Raw genomic sequence first — 13575 nt, forward strand, 5'->3', positions numbered from 1 at the left:
AAGAAGAAGAAGAAGGAGAAGAAGAAGAAAGGAGAGGGGAGGGGAGGAGAGGAGAGGAGAGGAGAGGAGAGGAGAGGAGAGAGAAACATAGATTGATGATTGATCAGTTGCCTTCCATACATTCCCCAACTGGGGATCAAACCCACAACCCAGGTATGTGTTCTAACTGGGAATTGAACCAGTAACCTTTTAGTGTACAGAGCGATGCCCAACCAACAGTACCCCAGCTGGGCCACCTGTGCTATCTGGATATCATTGCTTTAAAGATAACCAAGGAAAAGTGTTGCTTTAGTGCCTGCAGTCTATCAACTGTGAATAGTACAACATAAGGGGTTGAGAACAGCATGTCATTTTAGGAAAAGTTCCCTCTTTGCTCTGCACTTGTTGCCCATAGCACAGCTCACTTCACATCTAATATAATCTCTTCCAGTGTTTTCTTCTTGGCTGATAGCAGGTCTTTGACTTTCTCCCTCCTCATATGCCAGAGATCATTCCCTTAAACCACTGGTTCTCAACCTTCTGGCCCTTTAAATACAGGTCCTCATGTTGTGACCCCCAACCATAAAATTATTTTCGTTGCTACTTCATAACTGTAATTTTGCTACTGTTATGAATTGTAATGTGAATATCTGATATGCAGGATGGTCTTAGGTGACCCCTGTGAAAGGGTCGTTCGACCCCCAAAGTGGTCACGACCCACAGGTTGAGAACCGCTGCCTTAAACTAAGGCCATGAATCTGATGATTTTTGCTTCTCATTGCCAGTTTCCTGGCTGAAGTAGTACTCAAGGTTTAAAGGATGATCTCCAGACCATCTTATGCCCTGCTCAATCACAATGATTGAAATAGTCTCCATTTCTACTAAAGCTGACAACTCAAGCCAAATCTGCTATTGTGAGAAAATTCCAATAATGGAAATCACTGTCAGCGCTCTGATTTTTTAACAATGAAGAATCATAGATATGAAAAAATATGTATATATATATATTTACATACACACATTTTTGGTATAGGTGTATACATAAACATATATAACTAGGGGCCCAGTGCATGAATTCGTGCACCTTCAAAGGAACTGTGGGCCACGAGACTGCAGTGGGCACAGGGGCGAGTCTCTGCCCATCCTCCCTGCCCCTACCCAGCCCCTCCTGCTGCGGCCCCAAGTCCCCTGTCTGCCAGCAGCCCTGCTCCTGCCACCGCTGCTCCCACACACTGAAGACACCGGCCCCACTCACACCCGCTGACAGCGTGGAGCAATTGGGGCTGGTGCCAGCAGTGGGTTCAAGCGGGGCCAGCACTGTCAGTGGGTGCAAGTGGCGGCTGCTGCCCCGATCGCCCCTCAGGAGCAGGGGGAGTTGGAGAAGCCCTGATGGGCAATCAGGGCCAGTAGCCACTGCTCACACCCAATGTGAGCAGTGGGTGTGAGTGGGGCCGGCGTCAGAAGCCGGTGCAAGTGCCGTGTGGGACCGCAGCACATGGGACCAAAGAATTTTCAGTAACCACCAGAGGCTCACTCCGATGACAGTGACCGGCAGCCCCACCTTGGTCTGGTGCCCCTGCTCACCTGCTCCACCATCCTGCTGCGGCTGACGCCCACCATGTTCTGTGCATGCCCCCTGGTGGTCAGCGCATGTCATAGCAGCTGGTTGTTTGGTTATTCAGTTGTTCCAATGTTCGGTCTATTTGTATATTAGCCTTTTATTATATAGTATACTGCATATAATTTTATTCTTTATATTTTTTCATTGATTTCAGAGAGGAAGAAAAAGGAATATAGAAATAGAAACATCAATGATGAGAGAGAATCATTGATCTGCTTCCTCCTGCACACCCCCCACTGGGGATTAAGCCCGCAACCTGGGCATGTGCCCTGATTGGGAATCAAACTGTGACTTCCTGGCTCATAGTTCAATGCTCAACCATTGAGCCACTCTGGTTGGGCATATAATTTTAAATTAGAAAGGAGGTTGAAGCTACTGATTTCCTTGATTGGAATATATTTCCAACAAGAAAGCATCAGGTTTTGCACAGTAAATGATAAACAGTAGCACAGCCCATTATTTATATAACATGTGCACCAGCCAACCACTGTTCCATAACTGTGTCATCTGAACCTCGTAACAACCCTGTCAATATTATTACTGTCCATAGAAGCAAATAAACTTTTTCCAGATCACATTGCTAGTAGGGAAGGGATTCAAACTTGTCTTTTTCCTATTTGCTGGTCTACCAGACACATCAAATCTACTAAATAGCACCAACGCTGTCTGGTTAGGCCCTACAGAAACCCAAAATGCTAAAGAATTATATCAGGTTTTTTTTTCCTTAGCATCCTGTCAGAAAAAGAAAAGAGACAATGCCCCAAGTGAAATGCTATAATGTGTAAAAGGGATGTGATGGAGGTAGAGAAACCATCCCACTCCCATTTCCTATATATCTAGATCAACTTTTACAAGTTTTCCTCTAATTAAATAGCTTTTTACATTCTTTCATCCCTTACTCTACTTCTAAAGCTCCCATTTAGCGAACATTTTCAAGTTGTTTTTCCCCCACAAATTTTCCAACCCTCTTGTGTTTTTAGTCTTCAAATGTTTGATGAGAACACACTGGGTTTAGGGCTTTATGGCAATCCACATTCTCTAGGTTGCATTTTCTAGCAAGCATTAGCATAAATACCAATATGTTTACATTATAATTACTTTAATTCCTTTGGCCCCGACCAGATCTGAAGTGTGTCAATCCAGAATGATTTTAGGGGTAAGAGATGATTATTGATTCATGAAACATAAATCACAATAAATGCTTGAAACTTGGCACACTGCTTCTGAAACGATCCAACTTTGAATCAGGGAAGGCACAAGGCCTTTATGTTGATGTGAGAAAGTTACGATTTTTCTAAGTCTTTAGATTTTCATTTATAAAACAAGGATCACAACTCTTATATTTATTTTTTTCTCTGTGCAAATATGAACATTTTGGCATCTAAAAGGCATTTCAAAAAAGTATGTCAAAAAAAAGCATGTTTTTCCCTGGAGAAAACCACCAGGTAAATATTATTATAGAACTGGCAAGATCCTTCCCTGGGTTTACAACATAAAGTCAGGGACCTTTCCCCTTCATAGGTTACAACTGGCAATATTGCAAAGCAACTCTTTAGGAAATGAGAATTTTAAATGGCATATGGACAATTATTTACACACATGTCAATGTATAAATGTCTATGTTTTGGGGCTTATTTCTAATAACCAGATGTTTAGCAATAGTCAAGGTTGATGTTAGAAACCAAGCTTAAGTGACTACAATTTTATGAGAGATATTTCCATTGTTCTTGTATAATAAAGATCCACCTATTCACTGGTCAAAGCATATTTACTGACTACTTAATGTGTGTAAAGTCCTGTGAGTACATACAGAAGAAGGTCTTGCATTTATTGGGCACCGACCACATTCTAAGTGCTGCACAAGGTGTATTTACTGTGTGTTTGTGAGTTGTGAGGGTGGGGCGACAGGGAGAGAGAGAAAGTGTAGTAGAGAGAGGAATGGAACATTCCAGTTTGAATCTCAACTGGAATGTATGAATTCCAGGTATCACTGGAATTCATACATATTTGGCAAAACTGTGGACTTATCTATTTGCCCAAGAAACTTAAGAACCTCTTAAAAAAGTACTATTTCAGATAAACTCACATAGATCATAACAGTTTCTCATTTGTCAATGGGGTAGAGCACTCTATGAAACTGTAACCTTGATTTGTGTTCTGACCAAATTGTGCGTGGACTCATATATGGTACTTGTCAATTAAAGAGGTATTTAAATTACAGAGGAGAAAGAGAGAGAAGAGAGTCTTTCTATTTTGACAAGGGGGCAGGGTGGTTTGTGCACATGGAAAACTACAAAGAAAACAATGTAACGTTGGCACCTTAAGAGTTTGAGTAAACCAGCCAGGTCACAGTGGTGGTAGCACATCGCCTATCATGGCATCATTTTAGCAGCTCCTCAAACCAATAACTCAGACTAGTGAAAGTCAGACCCTGCTGTGGAACACACTGCTGGCTGACCTTCCGGTATCAGAAAGCTTGGCCCTTTGCATGGACCTGGGCACTGGTGCAGTGATTTGGCAGGAAGCAAAGAAGACAGGTATCACAACAGATACATAAAGTGGGTTAGGTGGGTGGCTAATGTCATATGATATTTGAATAAATCTCTTAATAAGTACATCTGAGATACCTCTAGGAGCCAGGATGCTGCAGGAGCTGCATTTATTATAAAAGTAGTGAGTAGTCCATCAAGAAAAATACTTTTTACCATTTATGTGACCCTGAAAAACATGTTTTACATGGAAAATATATTTAAACAGCATGACAATGAAGGGTCATTGTCCTTGTCTTACTGATGAGGAACAGTAGCTCCAAAAACCTGAAATCTCTTATTAGGGTCACTATATAGATTGAATGGTGGCCCCTAAAATACACACCCATGTTCTAATCTCTGGAACCTGTAAATACCATATAGGGCAAAAAGTGTGGTTAAGTTAAAGTTCCTGAGAGGAGGAGTTTATCCTGGGTTATTCATGTGGGCCATGAATAATGTAATAATGTAATGAAGACATGTTTCAGATCTAAGTTTGTCTCTTTGCACCCGGCAGGCATGGCTCAGTTGTTGAGCGTCAACCTATGAGCCAGGAAGTCACAGTTCCATTCCCAGTCAGTGCAAATGCCCGGGTTGAGGGCTCGATTGATCCCCAACAGATCAATGATTCTCTCTCATCATTGATGTTTCCATCTCTCTCTCTCTCATTTCCTCTCTGTCTCTTTGGGCCCCACTGGCATGGCTCTGGTGTGCTCTCAATATACATTGTGGCCATATAGCTCTTGGGCTTTGAAGATAGTTACCATTTGCTCTGGTCAGCACCACCTTCCATTTGAAAATAAACTAAGAACTACTGGATATGTAGATTTAAATGAGATGTACATGCAGCAAGAGTTATAGGAGTTGAATCAAGATAACTTGTTATGGGCAGAGATGACAAGAAAAGCGTTTATGGAGGAGAAGACTTTGCATTGCAAGGGAAAGGATGCATGTAATTAGGTAATTGTGAAGCACCAGGTAGAACATTGTGGGGCCTCTGAAGAACAGCTTGAGCAATATTTCAAGGGGAAAATTAGAAGCCCCATGCAGAGTACACTTGTGTGACCCAGTTTACAATAGAAAATCTCATATGAAAATGAAAAAACTAATTACATTTAGAACTTGGTTGTGTCTGTGATTGCTATGGTGGATTGTTACTACCCCTTCTGGAATCTGAGGTATTCTTATTTACTTACTGAAAAGACTTTTCTGAAAAAAATATCTTTCCCACATACATATGTATTATTGAATTAGTCTTGTACTACATCTCTTCGTGGTCAGGCATTTCCTTTCTGCCCTCATGCCTCTTTCAATGCCATCTGTTTTGCTAAGAGATTTAATGAATTATAAGCCAGACCAGCAACATACAGGGCCGAGTTCTTGAAGAACAGGTTTTAGCTTTACGTTTACTCTCCCCTCTCTTCACTAAAGATGAAGTAATCTTTACAAGAGATAGCATACCTGCATTCTTGTCTAACCTTAATAAGGAAAAGAAGAAGGCTCTTTATCTATTCACTGTGAACAGAGTAATCACAATTTGTTATGGCTCACAGAAAAGGAAAAAACAGTAACAACAAAACATCACAACTAATGTGGTTTTCGTTTTAGCTGAGAATCCAAAGAACTTGGTTGTCTTAATTTTAGTTCATTACAGCCAAGGATTTAATCTCTGATGTCAGAGGAGCAAGAAATATATTTATGTCTAGAGTAGCTCCAGATCAGTACTCATAGCCACTATTGGAAGAAGTTCAATTTTCATAAAAACACCTATATATTTTCCACTTGAGAAAAGGAGCTGAGATGGGGCAAGGGGGATAGTGATGAAACATTCACACTCTAGCATTGCCCGTCAAGCAACATCTGTATTGTTTTCCTGCTATGTAGGGCACAGTGCCGGGGTCTGTGAGGAATAAAAATGCCTTAAAGTGTCATCTCTGCATCAAAAATCCAGTTAGGGAGATGAGACATAATGTCTGAAGTTTTAAATAATAGTCCTAAACAATCAAAAGTAAAAGAATCCCAAGTAAAAGTTTATGACAACAAAAATGGCACAAGACAACACATTTAATTATCAATAATTTCTACAGGATGTCAAAGAAATGGGGAGAATATATCATATTGAAGTAGTCTGGAAAAACTCCATGGCAGTACCAAGATTAGAAATGAATCACACTGGATGGATATAAAAGGCAAAGAAATCAATATCTAGAATCACCAATTGGTGCCTTTCAATATCCTCAGGGATTGAACAAGCACTGTGTTGCCCAGGTGGCAGGATCAAATATGGTACCTATTGACGTGAGCCAATGCACATTTATTGCCTTTTTCTTCCAATGTGATATAAATGTGAGTGTGCAAACAGAAACACATACATTCCTCACATATTTTATAAATATGTTCTGCCTGTGGAAGTTCTAATCTTATGGGTTTTATCCCTTTGGAATTTTTGTGTGTGTGTGTGTGACTAAGATGACCTTAGCTATTCCTTAAATTAATATGTGAGGACCAGATTTTCCATTTCAAATAGAATGACTCATCCAATGACAAAAAGCGATTAAATTTCCAAGAAGAAGCTCTTTCTGATATTCCATGTACCTCACTCTATCAATAAGAAGTTAAAGGAGTTATTATCCTATAAAGAGGTAATATGCAAATTAATCCTCTTGCCCTCACAAGATGGCTGCCTACAAGCAGGCCGGCAGGGGGGTTAGTGAGGGACAACCAAATGACTGAACAAGCAGACTGGTGGGGCAACCAGGCCGGCTGGGGTTTAGTGAGGGATGACCAAACAACTGAACAGCAGGCTGCGTGGGGCGACCAGGCCAGCAGGGGGGTTAGTGAGGGACGACTAAATGACTGAACAGCAGGCTGCGGGGGGCGACCAGGCTGGCAGGGCGGGCAGTTAGGGGTGATCAGGTTGGCACACAGAGGCAGTGAGGGGCGATCAGGCCAGCAGGGCAGGGGCAGTTAGGGGTGACCAGGAAGGCAGGCAGGCGAGAGGTTAGGAGCCAGTGGTCTAAGATTGTGAGAGGGATGTCCGAATGCCGGTTTAGGTCCGATCCTGGGATCGGCCTAAACCGACAGTTGCACATCCCCCAAGGGGTCCCGGATTGGAAAGGGTGCAGGTTGGACTGAGCCCCTCGGGCCCCCGCCCCCCGCACAAATTTTGTGCACCAGGCCTCTAGTTATAATAATTATTATTATTACAAATGCCAGCCATAATACTGTCATTTGATTATCAAATTTGACAGACAAAACTCAGATTCTTGTTCTAATATATTCAACTTAACTACATATCCAACAAATATTAGAGAATGCCTGCTTTACACTAGTGATGTTTTAGGCACTGCAGATATAAAGGTGAAGGGTGTGGAGGAGGTACAAGGTCTATGTGTTCATGGAGTTTACATCTATGTGTGTGTGTGTGCACATACATGTGTGTTGAGGGGACACAGACAATAAACAAGTAATTCAATGAATAAAGGTAATTCAAAGATTGTGCGGTATCTGCTACTTTGAAATATCGAAGGTATGATGAGTTGGAGAGTGACTGTTGCAAGTGGTGGAAATGAGAGTGCAATAATATTAGATGGTGTGGTCGGTCACCAAAGGCCTCTCTGAGATGGTCACATTTAAACTAAGAATTGCGTGAAGCCAGCAATAAATTGAATGGAGATCAAGGGGAAAATGGTTCAGGCAGAGAGAAGAGCAAGTATAAAGATCCGAGGATGGAAATATTAGTAAGTTTATTCAAGAAGAAGTAATAAGGCTTGTAGGTCTGGAGAGAGTGAGAGAGGAGTGGTTGGCAAGAAGCAGGAAGAGGAAGTAAGCAAAACTTAGACCACACGGGGCACTTGTGGGCCGTGGAAAGGATTTATATGCCCACTGAGAGCAAATATTAATAGTGATTGCATAAGATCAAAGAAAATTTGATTGAATCAGTCTCTAGATCATTATATATTCTCCATTATGTTAAGACAATTATTGGTACCAAACATTTAAGATAGTTATTTGCAACATCTACTATAAATATAACACTTACCCAAATTGAGATTTGTTGTTTGCACAGTTTGGTGATTCTATTACAGTTTAAATAAAAATTATGGGATTTTTGCAATACATTTCAATGCTCCCCACTCCCCCAACATTATCTACAAAAAAAGATTGGAAAATGAAGGGAAAAAGCCCACAATCTGGTAACACTAACAAATCACCTATTTTCAGTATCTTTGCTCCTTCGTCCTGAAGCATAGAAACCCATGATGTACTTTTAATCATAGCAGATATATCATTTCCTTCAGTGCTTCCAAAGCACATTTAGAGTAGGGTACTTATTGTTTTATAAGTTTTGGTCATTGACAAGAACATTTCTCAGCAACTCTAAATAAGCCTGGCTAACTGGGCTTCATTGATCACTGCTTGGAACCATTTTCCCCTCGTTGACTCAAATCTTTGCTTCTTATCAAAATTGGCCTTTCAAAGTAAAAAAAGGAACTTGAGATGAAAAGTAATTTCTGATAAGCAGTAATGAGCTGACTCCTTCCTACTAGACTCCCTGGGTATAAAAATTGGATTCTAAGTAATTTCTAAATAAGTTCTGAGAATTCGCAGGAGGAGAATTCCTCCTTTTAATTGAGTGTCCTTTGGTTGCAAATGAGAAAGACACAGCTTTGGGATGGCTAATTAGACAACTTTAACCTCACCTAACTAACCATGTCTTAACAAAACCTAGAAAATAGATATTTTTCTTAGTCTCTATATAAGATTTTAAAACTCTCTGACTTGTGGATTTGAATAGGGATCTAGAGAGCTGAAAAGGTCAATAGAGGAGTTAGTGGAATTGATTTTAGGTATGGATTTTATTTCATAAATTCATGTGTTATTTAGGAAATTGAAGTAGAAGGACCAAATACTATATATTCTTCACTACTCCACATTTTCCATCAGCTAGTTATCTTTGGTATTGCCACGGAGATGAAATCCTTTTTAATAAAATTTAATAGAGTTTTCACCAGAAATTATTACTATGATCTAGTATTGATTTAAGTGGAAGGCTGTAGGGGGAAAAAAGGAAGAAAATAAAATCTATCATTTGTTTATAGCAGGTCTTTTTTTACAAGTTTTACAATTTAAATATTTCCCCTTGCAGATATCACAGGTATCTCAAAGTTAGTACAGTCAATAGAGAATTCTTGATTCCATGCTCATCATCCCACTGTTAATCCATGGTCTTTTCTAGTTTAGTAAATCACCATGCACTTAGTGTCAAATCAAGCTAGATCCTTCTTGATTTTTCCCCTCTCTCAGACCCTCCTTCAACTGAATCCACCTCCAATCCATCCGCAAGTCTTATTGACTCAATCTACAAAATATATTATAAGGTTGCATTCAAGGAGGTGCTGGGCTATGTTTTCATCTGGAGGCTCAACTGGAAAGAATCTGATTTCAAGCTTATTCAGGTTGTTGGCAGCATTCATTTCATTGAAGCTGTTTGGCTGAGGGTCCTAGCTTTTTGCTGGCTGTTGGCTGAAAGCTGCCATCAGGTCATAGTTCCTTGCACTGGAATAACTTCCCCTAAAGGAATCAGGGTTTCATCCACAGGCCAAAAGGCATCATATTCTAGTGACTTCCCTGGCTTTCCAGGTTGAAAAAAGAATGGTTTATCAGATTGACCAGTTTGGTCTGACTGGCCTGTGCTCAATAGCTGACCGCAGTTCCTCACCATCCAGCGTGTATGTTACCCATACTTTGGTTTGGTCTGACTGGCCTGTGCTCAAGTTCCTCACCATCCAGCGTGTATGTTACCCATACTTTTAACTCCCCAGGGTAACCTTCCTCACCATTACACTGACCTGTGAGAAGTGGATGCCGTTTGACAGCACCTGAGGAGTCCGGAGGACCTTATCAAACCTTCTGATGCCTCCATGCGGACTGTTGGGCCTGTTGTTAATGGCCAGCTTACACTCCTTCCCATCTAATGTGAATGTTCCTTTGGCAATTCTATTAGCCACCTTTCCAACGACTGCTCCAAAGTAGGGCTGCTTTTGGAGGATCCCATCCAACTTGGCAAAGCCAAGCACCACATCTGAGGCTCTGCTCTGCCTGTCTTTGACCTCTAGGGCTGTGATGGTGCAACCCCAGGAGATGATGTCCACTCTCAGCAGGTCTGACTGCAGCCAGAACTTCTCCACTGTCCCTGCCCTCATGGACAGCTCTTCAAACTTGGATCTGGTTACTGAAACTATGGGGAGAGCTTCGGGTGCACTGCTACTCCTGGCCTTAGAACTCCATCCACCAAACTTGGAGCAACAAAAGTTCACTGGAGAAGGGGTGGGGCACATCCTATGTATTTTTAATGTGAGACACTTATTTCTCATCTCTGTTTTATTTGGATCTTTCTAAATATCTCCCATGTCTCTCCTTAACATGATCATATTCCTTTTGCTTTTTTGAGCATGTGGGATATATGTATAATATTGCTTTAATATACTTGTGCGCTAATTCTTTCATCTGCTTTATTTCTGAGCCTTTTTGTATTGATTGATCTTTTCTCCTAATAATGGTATTTCTTTGATTTTTTGCATGCATAAGTAAATTTTCATTAAATGCTTAACATGTTCAATGTTAACATAATTAACATATGAATTTTACATTTTTGGATGCTGGATATTTTTATATTCTTTTAAATATGTTTGAGTTTTTTTCCTGAGACTCAAATAAATTATTTGGTAAGCATTTCAAGGCTTGCAAATAGGCTTTGCTATGGCAGACCAGTGCAGCTAGGGCTAAAGTTTCACCATTACCAAGACAATATAATCCTGAATGCTCTAGCCTAATGTCCTGTGCATTACCAGGTTGTTCCACTATAACTGATAGTAACAAAAATTATTACAAGCCCTGTGTGATCTCTTGGGACTATTTCACCTGATCCTTTATAGGTTCTTTCTCCAGATACAGTGATTTCATCACCTCCTTGTGCTGAGCAGGACACAATAGACTTACGGAGAGCACTTGGAGATCTCACAAGCTCTCTCTCTGAGAAGCTCTCTCCTCTCCAGGAGTCTGCCTTGTAACTTCTAGCATATTTGGTCTCCCTGAATTTTCAACTCCATCTCCACAATTTGGGGAAATGACTGGGATCTGTTTGAGGTGCCCCTTTCTGGGAACTCTTGAGACAGGAAGCTGGGACAATCATAGGGCTTGCCTCATTTAAAAAAAATACTTTCTATAAGTATCATTATATTACATTACTTATTGTCTAATATCTTTAAACTATTGTTCTATATATTTTATTCATTTTTTAAGTTGTTTAAGGTGGGTGCATAAATGTAGTCTCTCATCCCTCATCTTTGCTAGAAGTAGATGTGTGCAAGAATCCATTATCTTCATTTTGTGTCATTGTCTCTATTAGCAGTCTGGTGAAACCTATGCATGCTTCTTAGAATATTCTCATTAAGTTCATATAACCAAAGCAGAGGATAACAAAGTAAACTGATTATCCTGAAACACATTTGTCAAGATGCTTTTAAATAATTGCATTGCTATAATAAATGTGCTTCTTTATTAAAACATTAAAAAATTCTAGCAGCAGGTCTAATAATTACTAAAATCTAAAGCACTATTTTAGCATAAATAATATTTCCAGATTTCTGCCACATGATACGTGTTATGAAAACATTTGTAATTTCTATTGATGACAAAATCATAAGAACTGCTAATCCTACTGTGATTTGGATCCTACATTCATAATTGAAGAAATGTTAAATTTGCAGTTAGAGGTTAGTGAAAATGAAGATATATTTTCCCTTGTCCAAGCTCATACAACCCTGCATTTTCCATTAACATCATGGAGATCTACAGACCCTATGGTCAGAAATACTGTTATAAGGAAACCTCCTGGTTTTTTAATTTTTATTTTGGGGATTAAATCATGGTTCAGGGTATTTGTTACTCAAAAACCTTGGTTTCTGAAGCTTGCTGCTAGTTTTATATCATTGTTAGTGAGGTCCTAAAGAACAATAGGATTATATGGGACCATCGGTAAAGCACTTATCATTGTGCATGGCACTCAAGAAGCTCACAATAACATTAGCTATTCATCATCATCATCATCATCATCATCATGCAGTGGATGAAGGACTACTTTTCAGGGGATGTTGAGTGAGTTGAAGCTTATATAATATGAAGTGCCCCTTTTAAAAAATCAATAAAATATTTTCCTTTTGCCAATTTTATGAAAACTTATGACTGTATGAACCCATTACTAGGGTCTCTTGCAGGGTAAGTAAAGCCACCTGGACCTTGAAGCTACCTGGACAAGTACTGATTCTTGAAACTTAAGCTTCATTAACTTCAGAGCAAACTCTTTGTCCTTGTTAGGGTGAAGGTCATGGTGTCGGGAAATGTGGAAGGGTGTGAAAATAGGACAGAACCACTATCAGGTCTGGCCTGGATCTTTGGAGCCTGGTGTTGAATATATGACTCCTGGAGGGATTTGTTTTCCATGTTCCTGACAGCAGGTGCATTAGAGGGGCCCAGTGACAGGCAACGCAGAGAAGAGAGCACCCTGCCTATGTTACTGCCTACTCTACTACTGCCCCCTAGCAAAGTAAGAGTACATAGTGGGTGTTTCCTGCAACTGTGTCAAAATAATGAGTGAATGTAGTTTTGTTTTCTAAGAAACTTTAAAAATAAAAAATAAAAATGAAAGAAAAGGCTGTGGGTTCGATCCCTGGTAGGGGCATATGCAGGAATCAACCAATGAATGCATAGGTAAGTGAACAACAGATATCTCCTTCTTTCTCTCTCTCCCTTTCCCTCTCCCTCTCCCTCTCCCTCTTTCTCTCTCCCTTTCCCTCTCCCTCTCCCTCTCCATATTAAAATAAATAAGTACATAAATAAATGGGGTCACTCTATAATGAAATATCTTCAGCAATCAAAAATATAAATAAAAGGGTGGCATATTATATGGTTGAGGTGAATAACAATCATATATATAATCCTCAGTGTGTACTGTGTGTTAATAATAGAATGAAAACGTGTATGTGTGTGTGTGTGTCAAGCACACGCGCAGGCGCATGCAGGAATGGTGCACTCTTTGCCAAGGCATTCTCAAAGTCCCATCTCAAAATAGCTTACTACTTTCTTGCTGGGTAGTCTTCAGCACAGTGATCTATCGCGCATGCACCCCAGGAATGGTGCACTCTTTGCCAAGGCATTCTCAAAGTCCCATCTCAAAATAGCTTATTACTTTCTTGCTGGGTAGTCTTCAGCACACTGATCTATCTATTGCCCCAGAAATTTGCTTAGAAAAAGGTGTTCAGTACACCTTTGTGGAATAAAGAAATTCCTTGTACTAGGAATAAAAACAGGAAACATCGAAATGGCAAGTTGCGAAATTACCTAAAAATTAGGCTACATTCACAAAAACAACAACTGCTTCACCCC

General features: G+C 40.2%; 1 protein-coding gene and 1 pseudogene across 1 annotated transcript in view; both read right to left on the minus strand.

Moving 5' to 3' along the window:
• The window catches only part of SEMA6D (sema domain, transmembrane domain (TM), and cytoplasmic domain, (semaphorin) 6D), a 365068-nt gene that overhangs the window by 311841 nt on the left and 39652 nt on the right, over positions 1-13575 (minus strand). The gene's annotated exons all lie outside the window — the stretch shown is intronic.
• On the minus strand, positions 9668-10469 carry LOC102240479 (annotated as a pseudogene).

Source organism: Myotis brandtii, unplaced genomic scaffold (genome assembly GCF_000412655.1).
Source record: "Myotis brandtii unplaced genomic scaffold, ASM41265v1 scaffold521, whole genome shotgun sequence".
Lineage (NCBI taxonomy): Eukaryota > Metazoa > Chordata > Mammalia > Chiroptera > Vespertilionidae > Myotis > Myotis brandtii.